This window comes from Pseudophryne corroboree, chromosome 9 (genome assembly GCF_028390025.1).
Source record: "Pseudophryne corroboree isolate aPseCor3 chromosome 9, aPseCor3.hap2, whole genome shotgun sequence".
Taxonomy (NCBI): Eukaryota; Metazoa; Chordata; class Amphibia; order Anura; family Myobatrachidae; genus Pseudophryne; species Pseudophryne corroboree.
In genome coordinates, this window is record NC_086452.1 from 32,832,660 (window position 1) to 32,855,543 (window position 22,884).

Consider the following 22,884-nt stretch of genomic DNA (forward strand, 5'->3'; position numbering starts at 1 on the left):
CCGTGGTACCCACGCGCCCACCCGTGACACCACCGCACCCGCCCCTCCCCCCACCTGCAGCACCCCCCCCCACCTGTCCCTCCCCTATCCGCGTCTCCCCCGCACCCGCCACTCCCCCAACCACAGCACCTACTATGTGATTCATCTGACCCTGTGTGCGCTGTTCACGCTGTGGCAAGTGCAATATTTAACCACTCACAAAATTATGATTGGAGGTAATACTCCATGTAAGAAAAATATTGTACGCCAGAAGGGTGTGCAAGGGTTAAGGGGGCGTAGCTCCTTGCGACGGTGTGAAGAGCACCCGTAGGGCTCGACGAATCACCTAGTATATAATAAGAATTTACTTACCGATAATTCTATTTCTCGTAGTCCGTAGTGGATGCTGGGGACTCCGTCAGGACCATGGGGAATAGCGGGCTCCGCAGGAGACAGGGCACATCTAAAAAGCTTTTTAGGTCACATGGTGTGTACTGGCTCCTCCCCCTATGACCCTCCTCCAAGCCTCAGTTAGGTACTGTGCCCGGACGAGCGTACACAATAAGGAAGGATCTTGAATCCCGGGTAAGACTCATACCAGCCACACCAATCACACCGTACAACTTGTGATCTGAACCCAGTTAACAGTATGATAACAAAACGAAGTAGCCTCCGAAAAGATGGCTCACAACAATAGTAATAACCCGATTTTTGTAACAATAACTATGTACAAGCATTGCAGACAATCCGCACTTGGGATGGGCGCCCAGCATCCACTACGGACTACGAGAAATAGAATTATCGGTAAGTAAATTCTTATTTTCTCTAACGTCCTAGTGGATGCTGGGGACTCCGTCAGGACCATGGGGATTATACCAAAGCTCCCAAACGGGCGGGAGAGTGCGGATGACTCTGCAGCACCGAATGAGAGAACTCCAGGTCCTCCTTAGCCAGAGTATCAAAATTTGTAAAATTTTACAAACGTGTTCTCCCCTGACCACGTAGCTGCTCGGCAAAGTTGTAATGCCGAGACTCCTCGGGCAGCCGCCCAGGATGAGCCCACCTTCCTTGTGGAATGGGCATCTACATATTTCGTCTGTGGCAGGCCTGCCACAGAATGTGCAAGCTGAATTGTACTACAAATCCAGCGTGCAATAGACTGCTTAGAAGCATGAGCACCCAGCTTGTTGGGTGTAGACAGTATAAACAGCAAGTCAGACTTTCTGACTCCAGCCGTCCTAACTATATATATATATATATATATATTTTTAGGGCCCTGACCACGTCTAGTAACTTGGAGTCCTCCAAGTCCCTAGTAGCCGCAGGCACCACAAGAGGTTGTTTCAGGTGAAAACGCTGACACCCCTTCATGAAGAAACTGGAGACGAGTCCCAGTTCTGTCCTGTTCAAATGGAAAATTTTAATATGGGCTTTTGTAAGACAAAGCCGCCCATTCTGACAATCGCCTGGCCGAGGCCAGGGCTAACAACATGGTCACTTCCCATGTGAGATATTTGTCAACAGCATGGTCACTTTCCATGTGAGATATTTCAAATCCACAGATTTGAGCGGTTCAAACCAATATGATTTTAAGAAATCCCAACACTATGTTGAGATCTCACGGTGCCCCTAGGGGCACAAAAAAGCTGTATATGCAATACATCCTTTACAATCTGGACTTCAGGAACAGAAGTCAATTCTTTCTGGAAGAAAATCTACAGGGCCGAAATTTAAATGTTAATGAACCCCAATTTGAGGTCCAAAACACTCCTGTTTTCAGGAAGTGTAGAAATCGACCTAGTTGAATTTCCGTCGTGGAGCCTTCCTGGCCTCACCCACGCAACATATTTTCACCACATGTGGTGATGACGTTGTGCGGTCACCTCCTTCCTGGCTTTGACCAGGGTAGGTATGACCTCTTATGGAATGCCTTTTCCCCTCAGGATCCGGCATTCAACCGCCATGCCGTCAAACGCAGCCGCGGTAAGTCTTGGAATAGACATGGTACTTGCTGAATCAAGTCCCTTCTTAGCTCCCCAGGCCCTTAGTCCTCTGTGAGCATTTCTTGAAGTTCCGGGTACCAAGTCCCTCTTGGCCAATCCGGAGCCACTAGTATAGTTCATACTCCTCTATGTCTTATAATTCTCAATACCCTGGTTATGAGAAACAGAGGAGGGAACACATACACAGACTGGTACACCCACGGTGTTACCAGAACATCCACAGCTATCGCCTGAAGGTCTCATGACCTGGCAGAATACCTGTCCCGTTTTTGTTCGGGCGGGACGCCATCATGTCCACCTTTGGTCTTTGCCAACGGTCCACAATCATGTTGAAAAACTTCCCTATGAAGTTTCCACTCTCCCGGGTGGAGGTCATGCCTGCTGAGGAAGTCTGCTTCCCAGTCGTCCACTCCCGGAAAGAACACTGCTGACAGTGCTATCACATGATTTTCCGCCTAGCGAAAAATCCTTGCAGTTTTCACTGCCCTCCTGCTTCTTGTGCCGCCCTTCTGTTTACGTGGGCGACTGCCGTGATGTTATCCCACTGGATCAATACCGGCTGACCTTGAAGCAGAGGTCTAGCTAAGTTTAGAGCATTATAAATTTGCTCTAAGCTTATTTATGCGGAGAGAATTCTCCAGACTTAATCACACTTCCCTGGAAATTTTTTCCCTGTGTGACTGTTCCCCAGCCTCTCAGGCTGGCCTCCGTGGTCACCGGCATCCAATCCTGAATGCCGAATCTGCGGCCCTCTAGAAGATGAGCACTCTGTAATCACCACAGGAGAGACACCCTTTTCCTTGGATATAGGGTTATCCGCTGATGCATCTGAGGATGCGATCCGGACCATTTGTCCAGCAGATCCCACTGAAGAGTTCTTGCGGGAAATCTGCCGAATGGAATTGCTTCGTAATAAGCCACCATTTTTACCAGGACTCTTGTGCAATGATGCACTGACACTTTTCCTGGTTTTAGGAGGATCCCGATTAGCTCGGATAACTCCCTGGTTTTCTCCACTGGGAGAAACACGTTTTTCTGGACTGTGTCCAGAATCTTCCCTAGGAACAGTAGACGTGTCGTCGGAAAAAGCTGCGATTTTGGAATATTTAGAATCCACTCGTGCTGTCGTAGAACTACTTAAGATAGTGCTACTCCGACCTCCAACTGTTCTCTGGACCTTGCCCTTATCAGGAAAGCGTCCATGTTTCTTTTAAGAAAAATCATCATTCCGGCCATTACCTTGGTAAAGACCCGGGGCGCCGTGGACCATCCAAACGGCAGCGTCTGAACTGATAGTGACAGTTCTGTACCAGGAACCTGAAGTACCCTTGGTGAGAAGGGCAAATTTGGACCTGTAGGTAAACGTCCCTGATATCCAGTGACATCATATCGTCCCCTTCTTCCTGGTTCGCTATCACTGCTCCGAGTGACTCCATCTTGATTTGAACGCTTGTATGTAAGTGTTCAAATATTTCAGATCTCACCGAGCCGGTTGGCTTCAGTACCACAATATAGTGTGGAATACTACCCCCTTCCTTGTTGTAAGAAGGGTACTTTGATTATCACCTGCTGGGAATACAGCCTGTGAATTGTGTGAGGGGGAGACGTCTCGAATTTCCAATGTACACCTGGGATATTACATGTAGGATCCCGGAGTTCCCTTGCGAGTGTTGCTGAAACTCTTGAGATGACCCCCTACCGCACCTGAGTCCGCTTGTACGGCCCCAGCGTTATGCTGCGGACTTGGCAGAAGCCGTGAGGAGCTTCTGTTCCTGGGAATGAGCTGCTTGCTGCAGTCTTCTTCCCTTTCCTCTCCCCCTGGGCAGATATGACTGGCCTTCGCCCGCCTGCCCGTATGGGGACGAAAGGACTGAGACTGAAAAGACTGTGTCCTTTTCTGCCAATATGTGACTCGGGGTAACAAAAGGTGGATTTTTCAGCTGTTGCCATGGCCACCAGGTCCAATGGACCGCCCCTTTATACGGCAATACTTCCATATGCCGTCTGGAATCTGCCTCACCTGACCACTGTCGTGTCTTCGTCTGGCAGATATGTACATCACATTTACTCTTGATGCCAGAATGCAAATATGCCTCTGCGCATCACACATATATAGAAATGCATCCTTAAAATGCTCTATAGACAATAAAATCCTGTCCCTGTCAAGGGTATCAAAATTTTCAGTCAGGAAATCCGACCAAGCCCCCTCAGCGCTGCACATCCAGGCTGAGGCGATTGCTGGTCGTAGTATAACACCAGTATGTGTGTATATACTGTTATGATATTTTCCAGCTTCCTATCAGCTGGCTCCTTGAGGGCGGCCGTATCTGGAAACGGTAACGCCATGTTTTTTATAAGCGTGTGAGCGCCTTGTCCACCCTAAGGTGTGTTTTCCAACTCGCCCTTACTACTGGCGGGAAAAAGGGTATACCGCCCATAACTTTCTGTCGGAGGAACCCCACGTATCATCACACACTTCATTTAATTTATCTGATTTAGGCAAAACTACAAGTAGTTTTTTCCCACCCTACAAAATACCCTTATTTGTGGTACTTGTGGTATCAGAAATACGTAACACCTCCTTCATTGCCCTTAACATGTAACTTGTGGCCCTAAAGGAAAAATACGTTTGTTTCTTCACCGTCGACACTGGGGTCAGTGTCCGTGTCAGTGTCTGTCGACCGACTGAGGTAAATGGGCGTTTTTACAAGCCCCTGACGGTGTCTGAGACGCCTGGACCGATACTAATTTGTCCGCCGGCTGTCTCATGTCGTCAACCGGCTTGCAGCGTGTTGACATTATCACGTAATTCCATAAGTAAGCCATCCATTCTGGTGTCGACTCCCTAGAGAGTGACATCACCATTACAGGCAATTTTCTCCGTCTCCTCACCAACATTTTCCTCATACATGTCGACACACACGTACCGACCTACAGCACACACATACAGGGAATGCTCTGATAGAGGACAGGACCCACTAGCCCTTTGGGGAGACAGAGGGAGAGTTTGCCAGCACACACCAAAAGCGCCATAATGTATATAACAACCCTAGAAGGTGTTGTTTCTATATATGGGCTCTTAATATATAATTATATCGCCAATTTATGCCCCCCTTCTCTTTAACCCTGTTTCTGTAGTGCAGGGGAGAGTGGGAGCCTTCCTCACCAGCGGAGCTGGTCAGGAAAATGGCGCTGAGTGCTGAGGAGAATAAGCTCCGCCCCTTTCACGGCGGGCTTTTCTCCCGGTTATTAGGAAAACTGGCCTGGGTTAAATACATACATATAGCCTTAATGGCTATATGTGATGTATTTATTTGCCAAATAGGTATTTATATTGCTGCCCAGGGCGCCCCCAGCAGCGCCCTGCACCCTCCGTGACCGTGTCAGTGACCCGTGTAGCAACAATGGCGCACAGCTGCAGTGCTGTGCGCTACCTCTCTGAAGACTGTGAAGTCTTCTGCCGCCTGTTTCCGGACCTCCGTTCCGCCGTCTTTCTTCAGCGTCTGTAAGGGGGATCGGCGGCGCGGCTCCGGGACGAACCCCAGGCTGACCTGTGTTCCGACTCCCTCTGGAGCTCAGTGTCCAGTAGCCTAAAACTTCAATCCTCCTGCACGCAGGTGAGTTGCAAGTCTCTCCCCTAAGTCCCTCGTTGCAGTGATCCTGTCGCCAGCAGGAATCACTGATTAGAAACCTAAAAAAAAACTTTACTAAACAGCTCCTTAAGAGAGCCATCCAGTTTGCACCCTTCTCGGACGGGCACAAAAACCTAACTGAGGCTTGGAGGAGGGTCATAGGGGGAGGAGCCAGTACACACCATGTGACCTAAAAAGCTTTTTAGATGTGCCCTGTCTCCTGCGGAGCCCGCTATTCCCCATGGTCCTGACGGAGTCCCCAGCATCCACTAGGACGTTAGAGAATATATATATATATATATATATATATATATATATATAGCTATATGTATAGTGTTATACGTGTGCAGCACAGTATATATGTGTATGTCTGTGTATACGTGTGTGTGTATATGTATATATACATACACACACACATACATAGTGTTATACTTGTGCAGCACAGCTGCTCCACATTCATGTCAGTCCTGTCTCACCACTGGTGTACTGTGTGACTGTATGACAGACTATGTTCTCCTGTCTCCCTCACTCCACTCCCTACAGTCCCCTTCTCCGTCAGTCTACAGTCACAGTGTACTGTGCTGACCAGTGACCACCACCTTCTCCTCCAACCGCCCTTTTACCTCCGCTCCCTGCCCGCCCCTCCCATGGGCGGCATCGGGTGGGCGTGTCTCGGGAGGCTCCTTCTGACGTCACGATCCTACCCAGCATTCCCGGGCACTCACTGCCTTAGCAACCGCGGAGTGAGACCGAGGCGCGGCCGGGTGAGAGGTCAGCGGAGAGACACCGAGCCAGGCAGCGGGCAGCGGGCGGCGGCGGCTCGGAGTCACCGGCAGGAGCTCAGGCCGAGGTAAGGCAATGCTGCAGCTCTGCTGTGGTGTATCACCTGTGCGGTCGCCGCTCCCCCCTCTCCCCAGTGTGTCACTGGCTGGATCCTGTGTGCGAGTTACTGGCTTGTGTGTGTCACCGGATCCCGTGCACGTGTCACCAGATCCTCAGCTGTGCCTGGCAGTGGGACACTTGTCTCAGCAGATCCCTCCTGTGTTCTTGTCAGTCTGTGGCTCACGTGTGTCAGTGGGTCACACCTGTATACTGTACTTGTCACTTGTGTCAGGAGATCCCTCCTGTGTACCTGTAACTCACTGGATCACTTGTGTCAGGAGATCCCTCCTGCGTACCTGTTACTCACTGGGTCATTGGTGTCAGGAGATCCCTCCTGTGTACCTGTTACTCTCTGGATCACTTGTGTCAGGAGATCCCTCCTGTGTATCTGTTACTCTCTGGATCACTTGTGTCAGGAGATCCCTCCTGTGTATCTGTTACTCTCTGGATCACTTGTGTCAGGAGATCCCTCCTGTGTACCTGTTACTCTCTGGATCACTTGTGTCAGGAGATCCCTCCTGTGTACCTGTTACTCTCTGGATCACTTGTGTCAGGAGATCCCTCCTGTGTACCTGTTGCTCACTGGGTCGCTTGTGTCAGTAGATCCCTCCTGTGTTCTTGTCAGTCTGGCACACGTGTGTCAGTGGGTCACACCTGTATACTGTACTTGTCACTTGTGTCAGGAGATCCCTCCTGTGTACCTGTAACTCACTGGATCACTTGTGTCAGGAGATCCCTCCTGCGTACCTGTTACTCACTGGGTCATTGGTGTCAGGAGATCCCTCCTGTGTACCTGTTACTCTCTGGATCACTTGTGTCAGGAGATCCCTCCTGTGTACCTGTTGCTCACTGGGTCGCTTGTGTCAGTAGATCCCTCCTGTGTTCTTGTCAGTCTGTGGCACACGTGTGTCAGTGGGTCACACCTGTATACTGTACTTGTCACTTGTGTCAGGAGATCCCTCCTGCGTACCTGTTACTCACTGGGTCATTGGTGTCAGGAGATCCCTCCTGTGTACCTGTTACTCACTGGATCACTTGTGTCAGGAGATCCCTCCTGTGTACCCGTTGCTCACTGGGTAATTGGTGTCAGTAGATCCCTCCTGTGTACCTTTCGCTCACTGGGTCATTTGTGTCAGTAGATCCCTCCTGTGTACCTGTCGCCCACTGGGTTGCTTGTGTCAGATCCCTCCTCTTTACCTGTCGCCCACTGGGTTGCTTGTGTCAGTAGGTCCCTCCTGTGTATCTGTCGCCCACTGGGTCGCTTGTGTCAGTAGATCCCTCCTGTTTACCTGTCGCTCACTGGGTCATTTGTGTCAGTAGATCCCTCCTGTGTACCTGTCGCCCACTGGGTTGCTTGTGTCAGGTCCCTCCTGTGTACCTGTCGCCCACTGGGTTGCTTGTGTCAGGAGGTCCCTCCTGTGTACCTGTCGCCCACTGGGTCGCTTGTGTCAGTAGGTCCCTCCTGTGTACCTGTCGCCGACTGGGTTGCTTGTGTCAGTAGATCCCTCCTGTGTACCTGTCGCCCACTGGGTTGCTTGTGTCAGATCCCTACTGTTTACCTGTCGCCCACTGGGTTGCTTGTGTCAGGAGGTCCCTCCTGTGTACCTGTCGCCCACTGGGTCGCTTGTGTCAGTAGGTCCCTCCTGTGTACCTGTCGCCGACTGGGTTGCTTGTGTCAGTAGATCCCTCCTGTGTACCTGTCGCCCACAGGGTTGCTTGTGTCAGTAGATCCCTCCTGTGTACCTGTCGCCGACTGGGTTGTTTGTGTCAGTAGATCCCTCCTGTGTACCTGTCGCCCACCGGGTTGCTTGTGTTAGTAGATCTCTCCTGTGTACCTGTCGCCCACCGGGTTGCTTGTGTCAGTAGAGCCCTCCTGTGTACCTGTCGCTCACATGTGTCAGTAGAGCCCTCCTGTGTACCTGTCGCTCACATGTGTCAGTGGATCCTCCTGTATATCTGCCGATCACTTGTGTCAGTGGATCCTCCTGTATACCTGCCCGTCACTTGTGTCAGTAGATCCCTCCTGTGTACCTGCTGTTTACTGGGTTATTTGTGTCATTGGTTCCCTCCTGTGTACCTGCTGTTTACTGGGTTATTTGTGTCAGTAGATCCCATTTGTATACCTGCTGCTCACTGGGTCACTTGTGTCAGTGGATCCCTCGTGTATACCTGTCGGTCACTTGTGTCAGTGGATCCCTCGTGTATACCTGCCGGTCACTTGTGTCAGTGGATCCCACCTGTATACCTCTGCTCACTGGGTCATTTGTGTCAGTGGATCCCATCTAAATACCTACTGCTCACTGTGTCATTTGTGTCAGTGGATCCCTTCTGTATGCATTGCCACTCTGTATTCCATGTAGTGATCTGAGCATGATCCTTCCCCCCCCCCCCCCCCTCATGTCTGTCCGGGATGTATACGTTCCTTTATTATTTGAATGTAACAGTAGATCCTTTTACATTGCATTGGAGATGTCACATAAGGTGGTTTATTTACTAGGAAGCCTGGCATGAGAGATCTAATCCTGCCGGATCACTCTCTGGCTAGATCTGTACTTATTCACTGGGTACACTGGATGGGTTGGGGCATATCTGGCTCTGTCCTTATGCTATGTGATGGATAAATCTCCTCGTACCTAGGATTCTCCTATCCACCCCATAGGTAACACGACACGGGCAGCATAGGGTAAACTTCCTCCTGCTGGCAGGCTGAGATAACACGCTGATACTTGCACCGTCTTGGTCTGATTTTGTACTAAATACGTTCAGATCTCTCACCCAAACTGAAAGTCCTCTGTGCCGCATGTACTGGAGTGTTATCATGATCCTATGAGTACAGTATGTCTATGCAGCATGCACTCTGTGGGAATAATCATGTCCAGCTGTGAACGGGAGGCTGGCCTGTGATCAAGGTACAGTGTTACGTCGTCGTATCCAGCTGTGAATGGGAGACTGGTCTGTGATCAGGGTATGGTGTGATGGCATCATGTCCAGCTGTGAATGGGAGACTGGTCTGTGATCAGGGTACAGTGTTACGTCGTCGTATCCAGCTGTGAATGGGAGACTGGTCTGTGATCAGGGTATGGTGTGATGTCATCATGTCCAGCTGTGAATGGGAGACTGGCCTGTGATCAGGGTACGGTGTGATGTCATCATGTCCAGCTGTGAATGGGAGACTGGTCTGTGATCAAGGTACGTGTGATGTCATCATATCCAGCTGTGAATGGGAGACTGGCCTGTGATCAGGGTACGGTGTGATGTCATCATGTCCAGCTGTGAATGGGAGGCTGGTCTGTGATCAGGGTACGGTGTGATGTCGTCCTATGCAGCTGTGATTGAGAGACTGGTCTGTGATCAGGGTACGGTGTGATGTCATTATGTCCAGCTGTGAATGGGAGACTGGTCTGTGATCGGGGTACGGTGTGATGTCATCATATCCAGCTGTGAATGGGAGACTGGTCTGTGATCAGGGTACAGTGTTACGTCATCATGTCCAGCTGTGAATTGGATACTGGTCTGTGATCAGGGTACGTGTGATGTCATCATGTCCAGCTGTGAATGGGTGGCTGGTCTGTGAACAGGGTACAGTGTTACGTCGTCAAGTCCAGCTGTGAATGGGGGGCTGATCTGTGTTCAGGGTACGGTGTTATGTCATCATATCCAGCTGGGATTAGGAGACTGGTCTGTGATCAGGGTACGTGTAGTGTCATCATGTCCAGCTGTGAATGGGATACTGGTCTGTGATCAGGGTACAGTGGTACGTCGTTGTATCCAGCTGTGAATGGGAGGCTGGTCTGCGATCAGGGTACGGTGTGATGTCATATGCAGCTGTGATTGAGAGACTGGTCTGTGATCAGGGTACGGTGTGATGTCATCATGTCCAGCTGTGAATGGGAGACTGGTCTGTGATCGGGGTACGGTGTGATGTCATCATATCCAGCTGTGAATGGGAGACTGATCTGTGATCAGGGTACGGTGTGATGTCATCATATCCAGCTGTGAATGAGAGGCTGGTCTGTGATCGGGGTACGGTGTGATGCCATCATATCCAGCTGTGAATGGGAGGCTGGTCTGTGATCAGGGTACAGTGTTACGCCATTGTATACCACAAGTGAGACTAAAGGAGCCACATATGATATGTTATTGTTATTTATATAGCGCACACATATGCCAGAGCGCTTTACAGAGTGATTTATGTGGTCAGTGACACCAGTCTTTTAATCTGTGTTATAAGTGTATCGTGTCACTCATGCTGATACCTCTAATGTTCCGGGTGCCAACTTCCTAGCGGCACAGATAGTAAGAGCCGTCTACTGTTTGCCTATAATGATATTTGCTTCCTTTGCCCCGTCTGCAGTGAGGATTTAACCTTGAATATTCCACCGCCAGGCAGCTCCGCGTCACTGAGTGTGAAGCTTCACTTTTGACCTATTCTTGTTAGAAAGTCCTTGTTTCCAATGTAAACATGAAATTTGTTTCCATAGAGCTGTAAAATGTCATTGAGATAAAGGGGTTTTCTTTTTCCGCCTTTCCATCAAATATTTTTTAAGCTTTACATGAATGCGTTGCGAGCCGTGGAAGGATTTATGCCGTATACCTGCGTAGATGTTACTTTACAGCCCTGCGACGTGCGCCTAAATTGCAGCTGAGATTAATTAAAGTCTGCTCGCCAGCTCATCTGCTGCTTTTTCATAATTAATCCAGTTTTCGGAATCATTCATGTGAATTCTCCAGGATTCAAAGCGGGATTAATATGCTGTTAATGTGACTTCTAAATCCACGCTGCACATATTAAACCAATTACAGATCGCTATAATCAAATGCTTATCTGTCAGACGCGTTTATTTATTTGGATTTTCTTCCTAGCTAACGTTGGGCATATACGGGCAGGTAACATGTTGGTTAGACCGGCAGACACGCTATCTGACTGCCTGACACCCAGCAGGTATCGTATGCATATACTGTGAGATATATATACTTGTCTATGGCCATGATATCTGGATTCTATCACAGGGGAGGACTCTGTTCCTCCCCTGTTGGCTGCCCGATGCAGCCGACTTACAACTACAAAAATATCGCAATGAACGAATCGGCATGTCTGACCGATATTTAGAGATTGGTCGCACAAATCAACATGTCCAATTAAAAATTAATCCAGTCCACGTAGCCTGGGGCCCTTAACCTGGCCCCTGTTTGCTGTATTTTATATGTGCCCTCTTTTTGTCCGCATTTGTCGCGTATCGTGGTGTGTGTGGGTGGGTGGGGAGGGGGGGGGGGATTTGTCTCCCTTTAAATGAAAGTTTAAGTAAATGACCACAACTTTTAAAAGATTTGGTATGTTTTACCGGCAGACTGGATGCCAGTTGTCAGTATACAGACAGCAAGGTAGCAGGTCCCGCTCGCCACATGTTATATTCCCACTCGGTTGGTGGCGTGGAGCCATCAACCGAGAGGGAAAACCCTGCGGAGGTCGGGATTGCTTCCGGCCGTATTTCACTAGCCGACAGGATTTTGGCGTCTGTCTCCTGAACGCCAAGATTCCGACAGCTGGTATTTCAACTGCATCCCCTTTTACATGTGTTACGTATGCAGAATTTTTTTATTGTTTTTCATCCTTTTGAGATATTAGTTATTGTGAACCTTAAAATATATCTTTGTTGTACAAGCCATACCGCGATGGGCAATTTTTAAATAGTTAAGCAGGAACGTTTGTGAATTCAGAAAATGGATAGAAGTTGCATACAGCACACTGCCACATTTCTGTGAAAGCTCATCTTTTATTCCACGTCAATTTTTGATACCTTGAGCAGATTTACTACACGTCGGATTTTCACAGCTGCAGATGACCGGTGGATCTCAAATGGCAATAGTAATTAATAATAAACCTGATTCAAAATACGACGTATAGTATATTTTTAAAAAGATTTCTTTTTGCACTGTGTTTTTTTAATTTTAGAAATAATTGAATCAAGAATTTACGATGTGATGGAATTATCTTTTGTTCCTAGAGCTGACCATTCATGTGGTGATTCGTTTAGTTGCCTGCTAATTGCACACTAGCGGAATTGGTCATCTGTCATTTTTTTCCATCCTGATTTATCAAATCTACTAGGATGAGATTTAGAGGCATATACTAGTTTGTTTGGTGCAACTGTAGTTGGGTTAGTGGTTAGTCATTGACCATCAGTGGTTGTGGACATCGATGCTTTGCTGGCTATGGACTTCTATCTAGTTAACTATCGATGATTTTCTGGAGGTGACTAAAACCCATCGATGACAGGTGCCTCAATGGACAACCCCATGAGAACTGTATGTGTGCAGACAGCATAGCACAGGTGAGGGGGTTAAACAGTTGTGACAGGTACCAGTCAGGAAATAGTGTCAGCTCATCAGTATAATGTTCCAATGTATCACTTTCCTTACTGTTATATTAATTTTCTCTAACGTCCTAGTGGATGCTGGGGACTCCGTCAGGACCATGGGGATTAGCGGCTCCGCAGGAGACAGGGCACAAAAATAAAGCTTTAGGATCAGGTGGTGTGCACTGGCTCCTCCCCCTATGACCCTCCTCCAAGCCTCAGTTAGGTTTTTGTGCCCGTCCGAGCAGGGTGCAATCTAGGTGGCTCTCCTAAAGAGCTGCTTAGAAAAAGTTTTTAGGTTTTTTTATTTTCAGTGAGTCCTGCTGGCAACAGGCTCACTGCATCGAGGGACTTAGGGGAGAGAAGTCAACTCACCTGCGTGCAGGATGGATTGGCTTCTTAGGCTACTGGACACCATTAGCTCCAGAGGGATCGAACACAGGCCCAGCCATGGAGTCCGGTCCCGGAGCCGCGCCGCCGACCCCCCCTTGCAGATGCCGAAGATGGAAGAGGTCCAGAAGCAGGCGGCAGAAGACTTTTCAGTCTTCCTGAGGTAGCGCACAGCACTGCAGCTGTGCGCCATTGTTGTCAGCACACTTCACACAGCGGTCACGGAGGGTGCAGGGCGCTGGGGGGGCGCCCTGGGCAGCAATGTATAATACCTTTTTATGGCTAAAAAATACATCACATATAGCCCTTGAGGCTATATGGATGTATTTAACCCCTGCCAGATCTCACAAACTCCGGAGAAGAGCCCGCCGAAATAGGGGGCGGGGCTTATTCTCCTCAGCACACAGCGCCATTTTCCTGCTCAGCTCCGCTGTGAGGAAGGCTCCCAGGACTCTCCCCTGCACTGCACTACAGAAACAGGGTAAAACAGAGAGGGGGGGCACTTTTTTTGGCGATATTACTATATTTAAGCTGCTATAAGGATACAACACTTATATAGGGTTGTTCCCATATATATTATAGCGCTTGGGTGTGTGCTGGCAAACTCTCCCTCTGTCTCCCCAAAGGGCTAGTGGGGTCCTGTCTTCAATAGAGCATTCCCTGTGTGTCTGCTGTGTGTCGGTACATGTGTGTCGACATGTATGAGGACGATGTTGGTGTGGAGGCAGAGCAATTGCCGGTAATGGTGATGTCACCCCCCAGGGAGTCGACACCGGAATGGATGGCTTTGTTTATGGAATTACGTGATAATGTCAGCACATTACAAAAATCAGTTGACGACATGAGACGGCCGGAAAACCAGTTAGTACCTGCCCAGGCGTCTCAGACACCGTCAGGGGCTGTAAAACGCCCTTTACCTCAGTCGGTCGACACAGACACTGAATCTAGTGTCGACGGTGAAGAAACAAACGTATTTTCCAGTAGGGCCACACGTTATATGATCACGGCAATGAAGGAGGCTTTGCATATCTCTGATACTACAAGTACCACAAAAAGGGGTATTATGTGGGGGGTGAAAAAACTACCTGTAGTTTTTCCTGAATCAGAGGAATTGAATGATGTATGTGATGAAGCGTGGGTTAACCCAGATAGAAAAGTGCTAATTTCAAAAAAGTTATTGGCATTATACCCTTTCCCGCCAGAGGTTAGGGCGCGCTGGGAAACACCCCCTAAGGTGGATAAGGCGCTCACACGCTTATCAAAACAAGTGGCGTTACCGTCTCCTGATACGGCCGCCCTCAAGGATCCAGCTGATAGGAGGCTGGAAACTACCCTAAAAAGTATATACACACATACTGGTGTTATACTGCGACCAGCCATCGCCTCAGCCTGGATGTGCAGTGCTGGGGTGGTCTGGTCGGATTCCCTGACTGAAAATATTGATACCCTGGATAGGGACAGTATTTTACAGACTTTAGAGCAATTAAAGGATGCTTTTCTTTATATGCGAGATGCTCAGAGGGATATTTGCACTCTGGCATCGAGAGTAAGTGCGATGTCCATATCTGCCAGAAGAAGTTTATGGACACAACAGTGGTCAGGTGATGCGGATTCCAAACGGCATATGGAAGTATTGCCGTATAAAGGGGAGGAATTATTTGGCGTCGGTCTATCGGATTTGGTGGCCACGGCAACTGCCGGGAAATCCACCTTTTTACCTCAGACCCCCTCCCAACAGAAAAAGACACCGTCTTTTCAGCCGCAGTCCTTTCGGTCCTATAAGAAGCGGGCAAAAGGACAGTCATATCTGCCCCGAGGCAGAGGAAAGGGTAAGAGAGGGCAGCAAGCAGCTCCTTCCCAGGAACAGAAGCCCTCCGCGGGTTCTGCAAAGCCCTCAGCATGACGCTGGGGCTTTACAAGCTGACTCAGGAACGGTGGGGGGTCGACTCAAGAATTTCAGCGCGCAGTGGGCTTGCTCACAGGTGGACCCCTGGATCCTGCAGGTAGTATCTCAGGGTTACAGGTTGGAATTCGAGAAGTCTCCCCCTCGCCGGTTCCTAAAGTCTGCTTTGCCAACGTCTCCCTCAGACAGGGCGACGGTATTGGAAGCCATTCACAAGCTGTTTTCTCAGCAGGTGATAGTCAAGGTACCCCTCCTACAACAGGAAAAGGGGTATTACTCCACGCTATTTGTGGTACCGAAGCCGGACGGCTCGGTAAGACCTATTCTAAATCTGAAATCTTTGAACCTGTACATACAAAAATTCAAGTTCAAGATGGAATCACTCAGAGCAGTGATAGCGAATCTGGAAGAAGGGGACTTTATGGTGTCCCTGGACATAAAAGATGCTTACCTGCATGTCCCAATTTGCCCTTCACATCAAGGGTACCTCAGGTTCGTGGTGCAAAACTGTCATTATCAGTTTCAGACGCTGCCGTTTGGATTGTCCACGGCACCTCGGGTCTTTACCAAGGTATAATGATGATTCTTCTGCGAAGAAGAGGCATATTAATTATCCCTTACTTGGACGATCTCCTGATAAGGGCAAGGTCCAGAGAACAGCTGGAGGACGGAGTAGCACTAACCCAAGTAGTGCTGCAACAACACGGGTGGATTCTGAATTTTCCAAAATCTCAGTTGACCCCGACAACACGTCTGCTGTTCCTGGGAATGATTCTGGACACGGTTCAGAAAAAGGTGTTTCTTCCGGAGGAGAAAGCCAAGGAGTTATCCGAACTTGTCAGGAACCTCCTAAAACCAGGAAAAGTGTCTGTGCATCAATGCACAAGAGTCCTGGGAAAGATGGTGGCTTCTTACGAAGCAATTCCATTCGGCAGATTCCACGCACGAACTTTTCTGTGGGATCTGCTGGACAAATGGTCCGGATCGCATCTGCAGATGCATCAGCGGATAACCTTATCGCCACGGACAAGGGTGTCTCTTCTGTGGTGGTTGCAGAGTGCTCATCTGTTAGAAGGCCGCAGATTCGGCATACGGGACTGGGTCCTGGTGACCACGGATGCCAGTCTGAGAGGCTGGGGAGCGGTCACACAGGGAAGAAACTTCCAGGGAGTATGGTCAAGCCTGGAGATGTCTCTTCACATAAATATACTGGAGCTAAGAGCGATTTACAATGCTCTAAGCCTGGCAAAACCCCTGCTTCAGGGTCAGCCGGTGTTGATCCAGTCGGACAACATCACGGCAGTCGCCCACGTAAACAGACAGGGCGGCACAAGAAGCGGGAGAGCAATGGCAGAAGCTGCAAGGATTCTTCGCTGGGCGGAAGATCATGTGATAGCACTGTCAGCAGTGTTCATTCCGGGAGTGGACAACTGGGAAGCAGACTTCCTCAGCAGACACGATCTACACCCGGGAGAGTGGGGACTTCATCCAGAAGTCTTCCACATGATTGTGAACCGTTGGGAAAAACCAAAGGTGGATATGATGGCGTCTCGCCTCAACAAAAAACTGGACAGGTATTGCGCCAGGTCAAGAGACCCTCAGGCAATAGCTGTGGACGCTCTGGTAACACCGTGGGTGTTCCAGTCAGTGTATGTGTTTCCTCCTCTGCCTCTCATACCCAAAGTACTGAGAATTATACGGCAAAGGGGAGTAAGAACGATACTCGTGGCTCCGGATTGGCCAAGAAGAACTTGGTACCCGGAACTTCAGGAGATGCTCACGGAAAATCCGTGGCCTCTACCTCTAAGACGGGACCTGATTCAGCAGGGACCGTGTCTATTCCAAGACTTACCGCGGCTGCGTTTGACGGCGTGGCGGTTGAACGCCGAATTCTAAGGGAAAAAGGCATTCCAGAAGAGGTCATTCCTACACTGGTTAAAGCCAGGAAGGAGGTGACTGCACAACATTATCACCGCATTTGGAGAAAATATGTTGCGTGGTGTGAGGCCAGGAAGGCCCCCACGGAGGAATTTCAATTGGGTCGATTCCTACATTTCCTGCAAACAGGATTGTCTATGGGCCTCAAATTAGGGTCCATTAAGGTTCAAATTTCGGCCCTGTTGATTTTCTTCCAGAAAGAATTGGCTTCGGTTCCTGAAGTCCAGACTTTTGTAAAAGGAGTACTACATATACAGCCCCCGGTTGTGCCCCCAGTGGCACCGTGGGACCTTAATGTAGTTTTGGATTTTCTCAAATCCCATTGGTTTGAGCCACTCAAATCGGCGGATTTGAAATATCTTACATGGAAAGTAACCATGCTACTGGCCCTGGCTTCAGCCAGGAGAGTGTCAGAATTGGCGGCTTTATCGTATAAAAGCCCATATCTGATTTTCCATTCGGACAGGGCAGAACTGCGGACGCGTCCTCATTTTCTGCCTAAGGTGGTGTCAGCGTTTCACCTGAACCAGCCTATTGTGGTGCCTGCGGCTACTAGCGATTTGGAGGATTCCAAGTTGCTGGACGTTGTCAGGGCATTGAAAATATATATTTCAAGGACGGCTGGAGTCAGAAAATCTGACTCGCTGTTTATACTGTATGCACCCAACAAGCTGGGTGCTCCTGCTTCTAAGCAGACGATTGCTCGTTGGATTTGTAGCACAATTCAACTTGCACATTCTGTGGCAGGCCTGCCACAGCCTAAATCTGTCAAGGCCCATTCCACAAGGAAGGTGGGCTCATCCTGGGCGGCTGCCCGAGGGGTCTCGGCATTACAACTCTGCCGAGCAGCTACGTGGTCGGGGGAGAACATGTTTTGTAAAATTCTACAAATTTGATACCCTGGCTAAAGAGGACCTGGAGTTCTCTCATTCGGTGCTGCAGAGTCATCCGCACTCTCCCGCCCGTTTGGGAGCTTTGGTATAATCCCCATTGTCCTGACGGAGTCCCCAGCATCCACTAGGACGTTAGAGAAAATAAGATTTTACTTACCGATAAATCTATTTCTCGTAGTCCGTAGTGGATGCTGGGCGCCCATCCCAAGTGCGGATTGTCTGCAATACTTGTACATAGTTATTGTTACAAAAAAATCGGGTTGTTCTTGTTGTGAGCCGTCTGTTCAGAGGCTCCTACGTTGTCATACTGTTAACTGGGTTCAGATCACAAGTTGTACGGTGTGATTGGTGTGGCTGGTATGAGTCTTACCCGGGATTCAAAATCCTTCCTTATTGTGTACGCTCGTCCGGGCACAGTATCCTAACTGAGGCTTGGAGGAGGGTCATAGGGGGAGGAGCCAGTGCACACCACCTGATCCTAAAGCTTTATTTTTGTGCCCTGTCTCCTGCGGAGCCGCTAATCCCCATGGTCCTGACGGAGTCCCCAGCATCCACTACGGACTACGAGAAATAGATTTATCGGTAAGTAAAATCTTATTTTTTCTTAGGTTTAGATTTGGCGTGTTTTATATGGCATAAGATTGCATCATCGTGCACCATGATGCAAAACATTGTGAGAGATAAAGTAGGGAAGTTAATCAATCCGCTGCTGTCATTTCACAGACTGTGCTAGAAAAATGACAGAAGTGATTGGTTCCTATGGACAAATTCTCCAATTTAGCTCTCTTGAAAGTTTAAAGCATCTCCAGGGAGAGAACATACACACTCTACACAGATAGGGCATTGGTGCAGCCCTCAAATAACGGTAGCAGTTTTTAGCAGACGTGCAAACGCTATGCCGCCGCCCACTAGGAGTGTATTTTAGCTTAGCAGAAGTGCGATCGCTTGTATCGCAGAGCGGCTACAAAATAATTTTGTGCGGTTTCAGAGTAGCTTCAGACCTACTCAGCGCTCGCGATCACTTCAGACTGTTCAGTTCCGGATTTGACGTCACAAACGCGCCCTGCGTTCGGCCAGCCACGTCTGCGTTTTTCCTGGCACGCCTGTGTTTTTTTCGAACACTCCCTGAAAACGGTCAGTTGACACCCAGAAACGCCCAGTTCATGTCAATCACTCTGCGGTCAGCAGTGCGACTGAAAAGCTTCGCTAGACGTTGTGTGAAACTACATCGGCCGTTGTGAAAGTACGCCGCGCGTGCGTATTGCGCCGTACACGCATGCATGCCGTTTTTTTTTGCTTCATTGCTGCGCAGCGAACATTTTCAGCTAGCGATCCACTCGGAATGATCCCCAATGTCACGAAGCAGTGGGACTATGGGTTCATTATGTAGTAGTAATGTTTCTCCCGTGGAGCTAATGTGGGTGAAGCTGGCCACAGATTGTCAGGAAGGGAAGTGGAAATCGTTTGTGCGCTCACAGAGAACTTAAATCCATTACTACAGATTGCCATTCCGAGGGTCAGCGTTCCCTAGTTAGGGTCTCCGGGGCAGACAGGACCCAGTATTGTCTATATGACAGTTGGAGGAACAGTGAGCATCAGTAAATACTGGATGGATGAGGAATTCAGCACTGCCCTTGTACTATCAGAATGCTGACCATATATTAGAGTCCACATAAATGGGATTTACAGTTTCATGTTGCCACTATGCTGTATGTGAGGATGATTGTTATATATGGTCTGCAGCCAGAGACGTCAGTAAGAGCTTATGTTTTACGGCTCGGTAGCGCCGCCTCTTTCTGCGCCCCCTGTTTTGGGATTTGAGTTTAGCAGTATCTGAATGTACTTACGCCCTTCCTGCACATCTGCCATGGAAGGTCTCAAGTGGAACATTAACTGTCCGTGCAAGGAATCCTCGCTCAGAGGCGAAAAGTTCAATATCTAATGACGTTGCGTCATCTCGTACAAGTGATAAATGGGATTTTATACTGGTCAGTGTACATCAGACGCTGTATAAAGTGCTGAAGTGATACTGTGCTGTCTATATGGAGAGTCGGTTATACTGTGTATTGCTGGAAATATACTGGTCCCATGGTTTTAACAGACTTACCAGAAATAGTTTCCATTGGTTGGCTGCGACAGCGTGTTCACTGCGATGCGGACAATTTATGTGCACCCGCAGATGTAATAAAGTGTCATCCGCTTTTGTCACATCCGTGTGGGTTTTTTTTAAATCTCCTTTTAAGTAAAAGCTTAAAGAAATGCCATTGTTGTATATTGTTAATGGGATCTGTGTGTTCTGTATGGGTTTTGGGATAGAACTTTGCTGTATTTGGGTGTTTGTGTTTATCTGTCGAGTTTATTTTCCTGCCTATTTGGTGGCATCTTGGACCCGTTGCAGATGTTGTAACACTTGAAACTACTGTGTCCTTTTATTACTAGTCTTTTATATAGTTACAGTATGAATGACTTCCAGGCGGGATGGCAGCATTCACAATATAGACAACGGCATCCCGATCTGTGAAATGCCGACAGGGCGAGGTAAGTTTGTTCCCACCTCTTCCCCTAACCCCCCCCCCCCCCCCCCAGTGGTGACTAACCCTAACCCCCCCCCCCCCCCTTTCCCCGCAGCCTAACACTCCCCCTTTAGTGCCTAATCCTAACCCCCAAACCCCGCAGCCTATCCTGAAGCTCCCCCCTGCAGCCTAAACCTAACCCCCCCTCCTCCAGTGCTGCTCCTACTACACAGCATGCTGAGACTTCTAGTTTCACAGCAGCTGCCACCTCTCTGCCCGTATTACACACAACTGATACATTGTATTCCCCCCCATACACATACATCTAAAGGCCGGGTTATGCACGTGAGCTGTATGTGTGAAAGCAAACTACCCGGGACAAAGTCACGTGTCCCTGACCCTGATCTTCACCAGGGTCAGTCTGAGGGGATGTACAATCCAGACGCCTGCATCCCGACCCCTCAAAGTCCCGACAGTCGGAATGCCAACTAACATGGACTATTCCCTCTCGTTGTGCCCGCGCTCCGCAGATTTCCTGGCCGCTGCAGAGCTGGGCACTGGGTGACCAGATTTTCCATTTCATGGTAAAACACATATTAGGAATATTCTCTGAATAAACCTTTTAGTGAAAAAATCCTTTAAAACTGAATTTAGATTGTTCAGAACTCCGTAATTTGCTGTTCTGCAACGTCTTTATTGTATCTATATTGTATATTTTCTCTATCGTCCTAGTGGATGCTGGGGTTCCTGAAAGGACCATGGGGAATAGCGGCTCCGCAGGAGACAGGGCACAAAAGTAAAGCTTTCCGATCAGGTGGTGTGCACTGGCTCCTCCCCCTATGACCCTCCTCCAAGCCAGTTAGATTTTTGTGCCCGGCCGAGAAGGGTGCAATCTAGGTGGCTCTCCTAAAGAGCTGCTTAGAAAAGTTTAGCTTAGGTTTTTTATTTTACAGTGAGTCCTGCTGGCAACAGGATCACTGCAACGAGGGACTTAGGGGAGAAGAAGTGAACTCGCCTGCGTGCAGGATGGATTGGCTTCTTGGCTACTGGACATCAGCTCCAGAGGGACGATCACAGGTACAGCCTGGATGGTCACCGGAGCCTTGCCGCCGGCCCCCTTGCAGATGCTGAAGTAAGAAGAGGTCCAGAATCGGCGGCAGAAGACTCCTCAGTCTTCTAAAGGTAGCGCACAGCACTGCAGCTGTGCGCCATTTTCCTCTCAGCACACTTCACACGGCAGTCACTGAGGGTGCAGGGCCCTGGGAGGGGGGCGCCCTGGGAGGCAAATGAATACCTATTTTGGCTAAAAATACCTCACATATAGCCTCCGGAGGCTATATGGAGATATTTAACCCCTGCCAGAATCAGTTAAGAACGGGAGACGAGGCCGCCGAAAAAGGGGCGGGGCCTATCTCCTCAGCACACAGCGCCATTTTCCCTCACAGAAAGACTGGAGGGAAGGCTCCCAGGCTCTCCCCTGCACTGCACTACAGAAACAGGGTTAAAACAGAGAGGGGGGGCACTAAATTGGCGTTTAGAAATATATAAAAAAGATGCTATAAGGGAAAACACTTATATAAGGTTGTCCCTATATAATTATAGCGTTTTTGGTGTGTGCTGGTAAACTCTCCCTCTGTCTCTCCAAAGGGCTAGTGGGTCCTGTCCTCTATCAGAGCATTCCCTGTGTGTGTGCTGTGTGTCGGTACGTGTGTGTCGACATGTATGAGGACGATGTTGGTGAGGAGGCGGAGCAATTGCCTGTAATGGTGATGTCACTCTCTAGGGAGTCGACACCGGAATGGATGGCTTATTTAGGGAATTACGTGATAATGTCAACACGCTGCAAGGTCGGTTGACGACATGAGATGGCCGACAAACAATTAGTACCGGTCCAGACGTCTAAAAAACACCGTCAGGGGTTTTAAAACGCCCGTTTACTTTAGTCGGTCGACACAGACACAGACAGGGACACTGAATCCAGTGTCGACGGTGAATAAACAAACGTATTCCTTATTAGGGCCACACGTTAAAGGCAATGAAGGAGGTGTTTCATATTTCTGATACTACAAGTACCACAAAAGAGGGTATTATGTGGGATGTGAAAAAACTACCGTAGTTTTTCCTGAATCAGATAAATTAAATAAAGTGTGTGATGATGCGTGGGTTCCCCCCGATAAAAAATTATGGGCGGTATACCCTTTCCCGCCAGAAGTTAGGGCGCGTTGGGAAACACCCCTTAGGGTGGATAAGGCGCTCACACGCTTATCAAAACAAGTGGCGGTACCGTCTATAGATAGGGCCGTCCTCAAGGACCAGCTGAAAGGAGGCTGGAAAATATCATAAAAAGTATATACACACATACTGGTGTTATACTGCGACCAGCGATCGCCTCAGC

The 22,884-nt window shown here is 49.0% G+C and overlaps 1 protein-coding gene across 2 annotated transcripts in view; it reads left to right on the forward strand.

The window, feature by feature from the left end:
* GNG12 (G protein subunit gamma 12) overlaps positions 1 to 22,884 on the forward strand; it is a 293,645-nt gene that overhangs the window by 85,438 nt on the left and 185,323 nt on the right. The window contains exon 1 of one of the 2 annotated variants that reach the window (XM_063939124.1): positions 6,313 to 6,464. The exons of the other annotated variant lie outside the window; for it this stretch is intronic. The gene's annotated coding sequence lies outside the window, so the exon portion shown is untranslated. Of the gene's footprint in view, positions 1 to 6,312; positions 6,465 to 22,884 lie in introns of those variants that run through there. 2 annotated transcript variants of the gene reach the window in all.